General features: G+C 47.1%; 1 long non-coding RNA gene across 1 annotated transcript in view; it reads left to right on the top strand.

Moving 5' to 3' along the window:
• LOC143809405 (uncharacterized) overlaps positions 1-9,823 on the top strand; it is a 100,429-nt gene extending 90,606 nt beyond the window's left edge. Inside the window, exons 2-3 of the long non-coding RNA XR_013222267.1 lie at positions 1,715-1,780; positions 8,615-9,823. This is a non-coding gene — a long non-coding RNA (uncharacterized LOC143809405). The remainder of the gene's footprint in view (positions 1-1,714; positions 1,781-8,614) is intronic.
• The last annotated feature ends 4,452 nt before the right edge of the window (positions 9,824-14,275 follow it).

Genomic DNA, 14,275 nt, shown 5'->3' with positions numbered 1-14,275 from the left:
CTGCCTCAATTCTTCGTGGCATAGATTCAACAAGGTGCTGGAAGCATTCCTCAGAGATTTTGGTCCATATTGACATGATGGCATCACACAGTTGCCGCAGATTTGTCGGCTGCACATCCCAAAGATGCTCCATACAAGGCAGGATGGATCCATGCTTTCATGTTGTTTACGCCAAATTCTGACCCTACCATCCGAATGTCGCAGCAGAAATCGAGACTCATCAGACCAAGCAACGTTTTTCCAATCTTCTACTGTCCAATTTCGATGAGCTTGTACAAATTGTAGCCTCAGTTTCCTGTTCTTAGCTGAAAGGAGTGGTACCCGGTGTGGTCTTCTGCTGCTGTAGCCCATCTGCCTCAAAGTTCGACGCACTGTGCGTTCAGAGATGCTCTTAGGCCTACCTTGGTTGTAACGGGTGGCGATTTGAGTCACTGTTGCCTTTCTATCAGCTCGAACCAGTCTGCCCATTCTCCTCTGACCTCTGGCATCAACAAGGCATTTCCGCCCACAGAACTGCCGCTCACTGGATTTTTTTTCTTTTTCGGACCATTCTCTGTAAACCCTAGAGATGGTTGTGCGTGAAAATCCCAGTAGATCAGCAGTTTCTGAAATACTCAGACCAGCCCTTCTGGCACCAACAACCATGCCACGTTCAAAGGCACTCAAATCACCTTTCTTCCCCATACTGATGCTCGGTTTGAACTGCAGGAGATTGTCTTGACCATGTCTACATGCCTAAATGCACTGAGTTGCCGCCATGTGATTGGCTGATTAGAAATTAAGTGTTAACAAGAAGTTGGACAGGTGTACCTAATAAAGTGGCCGGTGAGTGTAAGTGGACAGTGACAGTGCGCTCTCTCGCCAACGCTGATCAGAAGTGTCGAGCCAGCAACAGAGCGCACTGACATTGCAAGAAGAGAAATGGTGAGCAGAGACCACCCCCACAAGTGACATCACTGGTCTCTACTCGCTCATTCTTTATTTACAATGTGTAATGACAATGGAAACTTTTGCCAGCTTGTCACTTCTGATCAGAAGCAGCAAGAGAGCATCAAAGTAAGTGAGTCGCCCACCAGGGCAGGGTACTCGGTACCGGGTCCGGCCGGCTATTAAAGTGGATGTCACAGTGGCTGCGACCTGGTCCGTAGCCCTGGGACTCACTGTAAAAGGGAACGGTCTTTAAAAGGGGAATTGTGAATAAGTCTGTTGTGACGCCACCTGTGGTATTTGGTCAATAGGGGGGACTGACACTGCTTTAAAAGGGTCCTCTGGGGGATGTTGTTGCAGCAATGATGGTAACACTTCCAACAGGTGAAGTGGGGTACCCAGGGGTCCTAGAGTGTATGGTGATGATGGTGTTTGCCGGTCAATGAGTAAAGGACACAAGTTGTAAAGTCTTTACCTGGTTTACTGAAGATGTAAAAGGCCTCAGTCCAGGGTACCAGCAACAGGTACATTAGGAGTCCAGGCAGCCCACAAACAAGTGGAATCCCCTTGGCAAGTCAGGTTGGGAGCCTTCCACTGTGCGCTTGCTATAGTCCTTTGCTGTTTGTAATGTCCTAACAAGGTCCTGGTTCCTACCCCTATCCTGGGAAAGGTACCTGTATAGTAGGAAGCATCAGCCGTTCCTTCTGGAGTCTCCATCTTTTTGCCCGGTCGCTATTATTTAAAAGATATTTCTTTGATGACAATTTGCATGTTCTTTTTCCCACAGAAGAAGAACAAGCAGCCCTGAGGGCTTTAGAGGAGTTATCGGACGAACACAAGTCTACTGAGGGAGGTAGGATACCCCCTTCTATTAGACCACGCTCCAGGAAGTTTCCCCCTCTTTCCAATTGTGGCGCAATTGATCTATTTGTGCAGGTGGTTACCAATGTTTTTTGAAGATTCCGCAGCACATTCGGGGGGACAATCTAACTGGGGAGGAACGGCAGCGTCTCCACCATCTGCAGCAGCTTCCTGACGTGATGCTTAAGCCGGCGTACAAGGGGGGCAACGTTGTTATTTGGCCTATAACTATGTACGAACATGAGGCATTTCACCAGTTGAAAAACCCGGTGTGTTATAGGGAGCTCACATTCAACCCCTTGTCCGCCTATAATACGCACCTGTCCATGATTATATCTGCTGCTGTGGATGGTGGAGTTATTACGAAGGACCTGGCCACCGCTTTGGTGGTCAAGGAACCTACTATTCCACCGTTTTCCCCAAAATACATAAGAACATTAATGTCCCCCCAGGACGCCCAATTGTCTCAGGTCGGGGAAACTTCCTGGAGAACATCAATAAATGGATTGATTCCATTTTACAACCGTTGGTGATGGGTCTGCCATCCTTTTTAAAGGATACGACTCAGCTGCTCCGGATGGTTGATGGGATTTCACTCGACCGCGATACCCTCCTGGTAACGGCTGATGTCGAATCTTTGTATACTAGTATTCATCATAGTGACGGATTACGGGCTCTTAAGTTTTTCTTGGATTCGTCTGACTACTCCTCTGATTTCAGGGCCTTGGTACTTGAGATGTTGGAATTTACTCTAACGCAAAAAATTTTCACCTTTAAGGGGTCCCTCTACCTGCAGCTCCAGGGCACTGCTATGGGGGCGGCTTTTGCCCCCTCGTATGCAAATTTGTTCCTGGGGCTGTGGGAGAGGGACCTCTTCCTGTCAGATGAGCGGCCGTCGTCGGTTTACTGCGTCCTCACCTGGATGCGGTACATCGACGACGTCTTCCTCATCTGGCAGGGTACCTCTTCGGCTCTTGATCAGTTCTTCGGGTTAGTTAACAACAATAATTTGAATATACGGCTTACTACCAAACATCACCCGGATGAAATCGAATTTCTGGATGTTGTTCTTCGGAGGGATGTGGGTGGTGGCATTTGTACTAATATCTACCATAAACCAACGTCCACCAACATGCTACTATATGTGTCATGATCTCTGCAGGCAGAGATCATAGCAAGCCTATAGAAGGACAAGCTCTCGGAAGATGGAACTATACTGACCATGAACTAAGCCTGCCGCGCAACTAGAAATAGCCAGGTAGCATTTCCTATTAATCGCTAGATGCCCAGCTCTGGCCTAAGACCTAAATAGCTAGCAGAGGGAAATATAAGACCTGGCTCACCTCTAGAGAAATATTCCAAAGAAGACAGTAGCCCCCCACATATAATGACGGTGAGTTCAGATGAAACAACAAACGCAGCAGGAAAATAGTCTTAGCAAATTTGAGGTCCGCTTACTAGATAGCAGAAGACAGATAGTATACTTTCATGGCCAGCAGAAAAATACTAACAAAACACCATCCAGAGATTACCTTAAACTCTGGCATTAACTCATAACGCCAGAGTAGCAATCCCTGATCGACGAGAGCTTTCCAGACACAGTAACAAAACTTCAGCTGCGAACTGGAACAAATAGGCAAAACAAAACATGGACAAAAGTCCAACTTATCAGTAGTTGTCTAGAAGCAGGAACAAGCACTGAGAGGCATCAGATAACATTGTTGACCGGCAAGAAACCACCAGAGAAATGAGCTTAAATAGCGACACCCACTACTGATGGAATCAGGTGAAACAGGAAAGAGGATGACAAGTCCAATTCCACAAGCGGCCACCGGGGGAGCCCAGAATCCAAATTCACAACAGTACCCCCCCCTCAAGGAGGGGGCACCGAACCCTCACCAGATCCACCAGGGCGACCAGGATGAGCCCTATGGAAGGCACGAACAAGATCAGAAGCATGAACATCAGATGCATTGACCCAAGAATTATCCTCCTGGCCGTAACCCTTCCAGTTGACCAGATACTGGAGTTTCCGTCTGGAAACACGAGAGTCCAAAATTTTCTCCACAACGTACTCCAACTCACCCTCAACCAACACCGGAGCAGGAGGCTCAACAGAAGGTACAACAGGTACCTCATACCTGCGCAATAACGACCGATGAAAAACGTTATGAATGGAAAAGGACGCAGGGAGGTCCAAACGGAAAGAAACAGGATTAAGAATCTCCAATATTCTATAAGGGCCGATGAACCGAGGTTTAAACTTAGGAGAAGAGACCCTCATAGGGACAAAACGAGAAGACAGCCACACTAAATCTCCAACACAAAGCCGAGAACCAACACGACGATGACGGTTGGCAAAACGCTGAGTCTTCTCCTGTGACAACTTCAAATTGTCCATAACCTGCCCCCAGATGTGATGCAATCTCTCCACCACCGCATCCACTCCAGGACAATCCGAGGATTCCACCTGACCGGAGGAAAATCGAGGGTGAAACCCACTTCATGGCCAAAAGCTCCCGATTCCCAACATCATAATTCCGCTCTGCGGGCGAAAATTTGCGAGAAAAGAAGGCACAAGGCCTAATGACGGAGCAGTCGGAACCTTTCTGCGACAACACTGCCCCAGCACCGATCTCCGAAGCGTCAACCTCAACCTGAAAAGGCAGATTCACATCAGGCTGACGCAACACAGGGGCAGAGGCAAAACGGCGCTTAAGCTCCTGAAAGGCCTCTACAGCATGAGGGGACCAATTAGCAACATCAGCGCCTTGTCTGGTCAAATCAGTCAGTGGTTTAACGACATCCGAAAAACCAACAATAAATCGGCGGTAAAAGTTGGCAAAGCCCAAAAATCTCTGAAGACCCTTAAGAGAGGAGGGCTGAGTCCAGTCACAAATAGCTTGCACCTTGACGGGATCCATCTCAATGGAAGAGGGAGAAAAAATATACCCCAAAAAGGAAATTTTCTGGACCCCAAAAACGCACTTAGACCCCTTCACACATAAAGAATTAGACCGCAGAACCTGAAAAACTCTCCTGACCTGCTGGACATGAGAGTCCCAGTCATCAGAAAAAATCAGAATATCATCCAGATATATTATCATAAATTTATCCAGAAAATCGCGGAAAATATCATGCATAAAAGACTGGAAAACTGAAGGGGCATTAGAAAGACCAAAAGGCATGACCAAATACTCAAAGTGGCCCTCGGGCGTATTAAATGCGGTCTTCCACTCATCCCCCTGCCTGATCCGCACCAAATTATACGCCCCACGAAGATCAATTTTAGAGAACCACTTAGCACCCTCTATACGAGCAAACAAATCAGTAAGCAATGGCAATGGGTATTGATACTTAACAGTGATCTTATTCAGAAGCCGATAATCAATACATGGTCTCAAAGAGCCGTCTTTTTTTGAGACAAAGAAAAACCCAGCTCCCAAGGGAGAAGAAGATGGACGAATATGTCCCTTTTCCAAAGACTCCTTTATATATTCCCGCATAGCAGCATGTTCCGGCACAGACAAATTAAACAAACGACCCTTTGGATATTTACAACCCGGTATCAAATCTATGGCACAATCGCACTCACGGTGCGGAGGTAACGACCCAAGCTTGGGTTCGTCAAAGACGTCTTGATAATCAGAGAGGAACTCAGGGACTTCAGAGGGAATGGACGACGAAATAGAAACCAAAGGTACGTCCCCATGAATACCCTTACATCCCCAGCTCAACACAGAAATAGCTCTCCAGTCCAAGACTGGGTTGTGAGACTGCAACCATGGCAATCCCAGTACCAAATCGTCATGTAAATTATACAGCACCAGGAAACGAATAATCTCCTGGTGATCCGGATTGATACGCATGGTTACTTGTGTCCAGTATTGTGGTTTATTATTAGCCAATGGGGTGGAGTCAATCCCCTTCAGAGGAATAAGAGTCTCCAAAGGCTCTAAATCAAAACCACAACGATTGGCAAAGGACCAATCCATAAGACTCAGAGCGGCGCCAGAGTCAACATAGGCGTCCGTGGCAATGGATGACAAAGAGCAAATCAGGGTTACAGACAAAATAAACTTAGACTGAATGGTGCCAATGGAAACAGACTTATCAAGCTTCTTTGTACGCCTAGAGCATGCCGATATAACATGAGTAGAATCCCCACAATAGAAACACAATCCATTCTTCCGTCTAAAATTCTGTCGCTCGCTCCTGGACAGAATTCTATCACACTGCATACTTTCTGGCGTCTTTTCCATAGACACCGCCAGATGGTGCATCGGTTTGCGCTCCCGCAGACGCCTATCAATCTGAATAGCCATTGTCATGGACTCATTCAGACCTGCAGGCAAAGGGAACCCCACCATAACATCCTTAACGGCATCAGAGAGACCTTCTCTGAAAGTTGCCGCCAAGGCGCACTCATTCCACTGAGTAAGCACAGACCATTTACGGAATTTTTGGCAGAAAACTTCAGCTTCGTCTTGCCCCTGAGATAGTGCCATCAAAGTTTTTTCTGCCTGAAGTTCCAAATGAGGTTCCTCATAAAGCAAGCCCAAGGCCAGAAAAAACGCATCCACATCGCGTAACGCAGGATCCCCTGCTGGCAATGAGAAGGCCCAATCTTGAGGGTCACCCCTGAGCAAGGAAATCACAATCCTAACCTGCTGAGCAGGGTCTCCAGCTGAACGAGACTTCAGGGACAAATAAAGCTTACAATTATTTCGGAAATTCTGGAAGCTAGCTCTATTCCCTGTGAAGAACTCCGGCAAAGGAATTCTCGGCTCAGATACCGGAGCATGTACTACAAAATCTTGTAAATTTTGTACTTTCGTGATGAGATTATTCAAACCCGCAGTTACACTCTGGAGATCCATTATTGTCAGGTGCACACAGAGCATACAGAGATTAGGAGGAGAGAGAGAAAAAAGACTGCAGCAAGGCAGACTGGAGGAAAAAAAAAAAAAAAAAAAAAAAAAATTCCAGCAGACTTCTTATAACTCTCCTTTCTCAACCTGGGTCTTTAACACTTTATTGGCCGGTCAAACTGTCATGATCTCTGCAGGCAGAGATCATAGCAAGCCTATAGAAGGACAAGCTCTCGGAAGATGGAACTATACTGACCATGAACTAAGCCTGCCGCGCAACTAGAAATAGCCAGGTAGCATTTCCTATTAATCGCTAGATGCCCAGCTCTGGCCTAAGACCTAAATAGCTAGCAGAGGGAAATATAAGACCTGGCTCACCTCTAGAGAAATATTCCAAAGAAGACAGTAGCCCCCCACATATAATGACGGTGAGTTCAGATGAAACAACAAACGCAGCAGGAAAATAGTCTTAGCAAATTTGAGGTCCGCTTACTAGATAGCAGAAGACAGATAGTATACTTTCATGGCCAGCAGAAAAATACTAACAAAACACCATCCAGAGATTACCTTAAACTCTGGCATTAACTCATAACGCCAGAGTAGCAATCCCTGATCGACGAGAGCTTTCCAGACACAGTAACAAAACTTCAGCTGCGAACTGGAACAAATAGGCAAAACAAAACATGGACAAAAGTCCAACTTATCAGTAGTTGTCTAGAAGCAGGAACAAGCACTGAGAGGCATCAGATAACATTGTTGACCGGCAAGAAACCACCAGAGAAATGAGCTTAAATAGCGACACCCACTACTGATGGAATCAGGTGAAACAGGAAAGAGGATGACAAGTCCAATTCCACAAGCGGCCACCGGGGGAGCCCAGAATCCAAATTCACAACATATATGCCTCCTCCTCACACCCGGCCCATATGATTCGCTCTGTGCCCGTGGGGCAATTTTTGCGGCTTCGGCGCATTTGTTCCACACAAACTCTTTTTGAGGTGGAAGCTGATAAGCCCAAGCAGCGTTTTATTGAGAGGGGCTATAGTCGCCGAGCCATAAAAAGGGCTTATCACAGAGCGAAATGGTCCAATAGGAACACATTATTATATCGGAATAGGACTGGTACCAAGGAGTCCGGAGTGGTGAGATTTGTCACCAACTTTAACACCTGCTCTGAGTCAATACGAACTGCACTCGTGAAAGCATGGCCAATCCTTATGACTGATTCAACCATCGCTAAAATCTTACCTTCTAGTCCGGCTATTACGTTTAGGCGTTCCAAGAATTTACGTGACTGCTTGGTACGCAGTCACTATAATGGAGGTCCCAATAGGACATTCTTTGGTGGTATACCTGTTAGAGGTGGTTGTAGGCCCTGCGGTCGCTGTGTCGCCTGTGTCAATATTGATCATACCGATTCATTCTCAGATTCTTCTGGTCGTAAGAATTTTAAGATTGAGAAATCAATAATGTGTACGACTATGAATGTGATTTACTATGCCACTTGTCCGTGCTCCCTGATCTATGTTGGCTTGACCACACGCCAACTTAAGATCAGGGTCAGGGAGCACGTATGGGGCATTCAGGCGGCCAGTGGCGATGTAGATGTAGACCTTCTAAAAACGATACCCAGACATTTTAGGCTCCATCATAAGTGTAACAGTAAAGAATTGCGGGTTAGAGGTATTGATGCCATTGATCTGGGTATTCGTGGAGGAAATATCTCCCAACGATTGGCGCAGTTAGAATCTCGCTGGATCTGGACCTTGGATACGGTTCATCCACGTGGATTGAACGAGAATTTAAGCTTCTCACCCTTCCTATGATCACCACCCGTTTCATAATTGGCATTTCGTATTCCAATGCCGCACCGGGCATTTTGTTTTTAACCTTTTTATTTCTTCTTATTATTATTATTATTTTTTTTTATTAAATAATATTTTTTTATGTTTTAGGTGTTGTTACTGATGTCTGTATTATATGTAGTTCCATTCTGTCTTAATGGATATATGGAAGAAGCTGCTTTTTGAAACATGTATGAACAATCAAGCTGGCTGGCGGATGAAACGGCGGATTTACACTTGATAGCCATTGCCATTGAACTCTTTTTTCCACCCTGGAGGATATACCATCTAAATATATTTCAGAATACAATACAACGTAGTGACAACTCTTTATGTATTTATAAAATGTCTTTATGTTTTTATAAAAAATGTTATATATTGGGTAAATTAGCATATTTGACTGAGCTAGCATAGCGAGTTGTGTCATCCACATGTTATTTCTATCTCCAATTCTCCATATGAGTTCGCAGTACCATTGTTTATATAACCATACATCTTTGTTTATTTATTATTGAGTTCTAGTAATATGCAGTATTTATATGTCTATCTACAGTGTTTCTTCTTTGGTTACCGTATTTGTTTTTTCTTACTTACCACTACTTTCTCTGGCTGCTTGCTCTTATTTCCCTGCTCCAATATGGCGGTTTTGTCTTCTTGATTTATGCTAGCGCATGCGCACTTCTTTCCTGCCCTGTTGGGCGCCTGGTCTGGCTGTGCGTCCGATGCTCGACTTCACAGGGCCCTGTGATTGTCGTGTGGCTGGCGTGTACAGCACAGGTGCTCACGGACATTATTATGCAATTGTTTATGTATACATCTTTTTATTGGTACCACCGCTATGCTGGAATGGGGATTGTGTATGTGTTTCTATGGTGACGGCAGTTCATTTCCGGGTTGCCAGGTATCATTTCCGGGATGGAATGATATAAAACTATACCTTCGGCATCTTTTCACTAAGCCCCTGAGGAAGGTGTGCGACCGAAACGCGCGTCGGGTTGGACGCACGGACACGGGGGAAGGTAAACACATTGCTCTCCATTTGGAGGTAACGTATATTCCATACTTTATTTCTACACTGGTCATCTAGTATGGTCGTTATGTGGCATATAGGGCCATGGGTCATTTTGAGCACTGTGCATTTATATATCTTCTGGAGATCGCGTTTCTATCTGTATGGAATTTTTACCATTTAGATTTTTGGTCCTTGTAAGCTTAGTCTTTTTTTGTAAAGCTGCTCATAAGCATATGTTTTCTTTCCTCGGCTCCGTGCGCCTTTGGTATTTTATGTATTGGTGCGGTGTTGGTGTACACCGTGTGGTATCCTACCTCACCTGTTTTCTATTGTCTTGAATACTGTTTTAATAGTTAATAAAACATTTTTTTGATATATTACTTTATATGGACTCCGTGGTCGTTTTCTTTGGGTCCTTGTGACCCGTATCTTGCTTCTGGAGTCTCTGCACAGTGACTCCAGGCTCCAGGGTGCTGCTGTACCACAGGCTTAATTTGGGCAGTATACATGTAGTTCTGTGCCCTCCGGTTCTGCTAGGTGTCCTACAGTTCCACTCTAGCCTCAGGCTCCCGGTACCCGGTCTCTGCGCTTTGGCTCCTCGGAAGTCCACTTGCAGCCTCCTTGAGCCCTGAAGTCTCTCCTCTGCTCCTTTCCTGTCTGCTCTCCAGACTTAACGGCACTCACTGGTCTCTCAGAACTAACTGTCTCTGTCCACTGTCTCTCTCAGACTGGCTCACTCCTCCTCCAAACCAGGATGTTTATTCAGGGAAGCTGCCTTAAAACAGGGTTTTGAGCTCCCCCTCCTGGCCTGGATTAAGTAGGTGTTGTGTGTGTGATTTACCTGCCAAAGAGATCCCTCTTGTTTCCTGGCATAGTACTACCCTCCCCGAGAGGAAGGCAGCAGTACTGTGGTACCCGAACTCCTGGGGTGCCACATGAGCATCCACTGGAATTGACAATAGATGCATGCTCATTGGAGCAGGGACTAGCTCAGCCCATGATGATGCTTCATTTCAGGGTGGGGGCAGAAAAAAAATTAAGTGGTTAGACTGAATAGCGAGGGAAGGATAGGGAATTTTCAATGAAGAGTATTAGAAAAAAATAAGATTATGACATATAATAATATTCTTTATATAGCGCTAACATATTACAAAGCACTTTACAGTTTTTGCTCACATAATCATCGCTGTCCCAGATGTGGCTTACAATCTAAATTCCCTATAAGAATTTCTTCAGAATGTGGGAGGAAACCCACGCAAACACATGGAGAACATACAAACTCCTTACAGATTTTGTCCTTGGTGGGATTTTAACCCAGGACTCCAGCGCTGCAAGGTTGCAGTGCTATCCACTGAGCCACCGTGCTGCCCTAAATATGAGCTAGCCCTGCTACTTCACAGAGTAGCCGAAACTCAAAGCACTGCGCCCTGTTTGACTTCACAGTGGCACAGGCTAACTACTCAACTGAGAGCAGTCAGTGGTCATGCATGCACACAAACTTCTCGCCGGAGGTGCCAGCATTCTAGGGGCTTATTTCAGCCAGGTCCCTGAATACATTCACACAAAATCTCCTCGCCAGAGGTGCCATCATTCTAGGGGCTTATTTCAGCAGGGTCCCTGAACACAAACTCACATGACCACACTGGCGCAAAGCACATAACATAGAACAATACTAGCGCATGGCCGTGCGGCCATGCGAGCGTTAAATAGTTGCAGCACATACAGGAACTTCCTAGAAGGACCAATGAGAGGCTGCCACAGAGCGTGAGCACCTACAGGACCTTCCTGAAGGACCAATGGCCTTAGTTGCAGTATCTGATCATGTGACCCTCGATCTCCACTGAGAGATCTTACTCTGGGCATGCTCAGAACGAGAAAAGCAGGACTTAGTCCCAGAAGCGTCTGCTCGCCGCTGCCCAGCAATGACTTCCATGGCAGAAGCAAGAAAAGCATCAGTAACTCTTTGTTCAGAGTCAGACTGAGCGAGACGCTGGGACCGATGTCTCCGCTGAGCAGGCTCCACTGCAGCAGAAGAAGAATGGGAGACCGCAGCGGAGGTGGCCCGAGATTCCCCCTGTGCAGAGGCAGGAACTCGACCCCTAACATCACCCCCCTCCTTGGGCCTCGCTACGTTCGAAGGCAGCAATGAGCTGTGGAGCCCGAATATGCTCAGCAGGCTCTCAGGACCGTAACCCTTCCAGTCCACCAAATAAATTTTTTTGCCACGAACCACCTTGCACCCCAAAATAGCATTCAAATAATTGTCCGTAGAGGAACCCGATGTCCTGGCAGACGACTCAGAAAACCGGGACATGTATACGGGCTTAAGGAGGGACACATGAAAGGTGTCGGTGATACCTAGGCATGGAGGAAGGGCTAGACGGTAGACCACAGGTTTAACCTGTTCGAGGACCTTGAAGGGATCCAAGTAGCGAGGTGCAAACTTAGTGGACTCAACACGCAGCCTGATGTTAAGAGCGGAGAGCCACACTAAGTCGCCAGGAGCAAAGGTCGGGGCAGGGCACCGATGTGCATCGGTGGAGGACCTCATTCTCTCCTTGGAGGCCCGGATGGCATCCTGAGTGCGGTCCCAAATGTCTCGTGCCTCCACTGCCCAGTCTGCCACCCTGGAGTCAGCAGAGGACATGGGCATAGGCACAGGAACCCGCGGATGTTGGCCGTAATTAAGGAGGAAAGGAGTCTGACCGGTGGAGTCGGCTACAGCGTTGTTAAGGGCAAACTCAGCCCACGGTAACAAGGATGCCCAGTCATCCTGCCTGGCAGAAACAAAATGTCGTAAATAAGTGACCAGAGTCTGATTGGCCCTCTCAACCAACCCATTCGTCTCGGGATGATAAGCTGAGGAGAGATTTAACTCAATACTGAGTAGACGACAAAGCTCCCTCCAGAATCAACACAAACACAAACTGGGGACCCCGGTCACTGACAATCTTGTCCGGCATACCGTGTAAGTGAAAGATATGCTTGATGAACAAGGCTGCCAGAGCCCGTGCAGAAGGTAACCGTGGAAGAGGCACCAAGTGAACCATTTTGGAAAAATGGTCGGTGATCACCCAGATAATGGTGCAGTTACGAGACTTGGGTAAGCCCACCACAAAGTCCATCCCGACCATCTCCCAGGGCCTGTCCGCCACCGGCAGAGGGTAAAGCAACCCAGCTGGCCGTTGCCGAGGGGACTTGTTCTTGGCGCAAGAGACACACGCCCGAACATAGTCTGCGACATCATGAGCCATATGCGGCCACCAGTATGTCCTCGCCAGTAACTCTGATGTCCTTTTGGAACCAAAATGTCCACCCACCCTGGATTAGTGTGCCCAAGAGAGAACCTCTGGTCGCAAACTGGATGGTACAAAAGTCTTGCCCGGAGGTACAGACTCTAGCAAAACCGGGGACAATAAGCCAAGGCTCCTCTTCCTCCTCCACAGATGACACAACAGAGCGAGAGAGAGCGTCGGCACGAATGTTCTTCTCCTCAGAAAGAAAATGAAGCGTGAAATGAAACCGGGAGAAGAACAAGGACCATCTGGCCTGGCGAGAATTTAACCGCTGGGCTGTCTGCAGGTACACCAAATTTTTATGATCTGTGAAGACTTGGAAGGGAAAACGAGCTCCCTCCAAGAGATGTCTCCACTCCGAGAAAGCCAACTTCATGGCTAGCAACTCCCTGTCCCCGATGGAATAATTCCTCTCTGCTGGTGAGAAGGTCTTAGAAAAGAAGAAGCAAGGATGCTTCCGACCTTGAGCATCCTTTTGGAAGAGGACTGCTCCAGCACCAACAGATGAGGCATCCACCTCCATGATAAAAGGCTTATCTACATCGGGGCGATGTAGGATGGGAGCGCTAGCGAAGTGTGACTTTATGGAGTTAAAGGCCTTGGAGACCTCAGTCCTCAGACCACAATTTGGGATTTGCTCCCTTCTTGGTGAGGGCAACCAAAGGAGCTACCAAAGTTGAGAAGTGCGGAATGAACTGGTGATAATAATTAATAAACCCCATAAAGCGTTGCACCGCTTTAAGAGAATGGGGTTCCTGCCAGTCCTTCACAGCCTGTAGTTTGGCAGGATCCATAGCCAATCCCTGGGCGGAGATGATATAGCCCAGGAAAGGTAAGGACTCCTGCTCGAACATACACTTCTCCAACTTGGCATAGAGGGAGTTTGCCCATAGGAGGTCGAAGACTTTGCAAACAACTTTCCGGTGGGAGTCAATATCTGGAGAGTAGATGAGAATATCATCCAGATAGACTACGACCGAGGTGGAGAGCATATCCCGGAAGATGTCATTCAGAAAGTCTTGGAAAATGGCTGGGGCATTACAGAGCCCGAAGGGCATCACCAGATATTCATAGTGCCCATCCGTGGTGTTAAAAGCCGTCTTCCATTCGTCCCCCTCACGGATGCGAATCAGGTTGTAAGCACCCCGCAGATCTAATTTAGTAAATACCCTTGCTCCCGAAGCCTATCTAAGAGCTCAGATAGCAAGGGCAAAGGATACTTATTCTTAACGGTGATGGCGTTAAGTCCCCTGTAATCTATGCATGGACGCAGTTCCCCATTCTTCTTCTGCACGAAGAAGAACCCAGCCCCAGCAGGTGACACTGACTTCCTGATGAACCCTCTTGCCAGATTCTCTTGAATGTACTGAGACATTGCCTCCATCTCCTGGAGAGATAATGGATAGACTCCACCCCTGGGAGGCTCAGCACCAGGCAAGAGGTCAATAGGACAGTCATAGGGGC

This window comes from Ranitomeya variabilis, chromosome 2 (genome assembly GCF_051348905.1).
Source record: "Ranitomeya variabilis isolate aRanVar5 chromosome 2, aRanVar5.hap1, whole genome shotgun sequence".
In the NCBI taxonomy this organism is placed as follows: Eukaryota; Metazoa; Chordata; class Amphibia; order Anura; family Dendrobatidae; genus Ranitomeya; species Ranitomeya variabilis.
The sequence above is the reverse complement of the archived record's forward strand: the minus strand, read 5'-3'. Positions and strand labels throughout refer to the sequence as shown.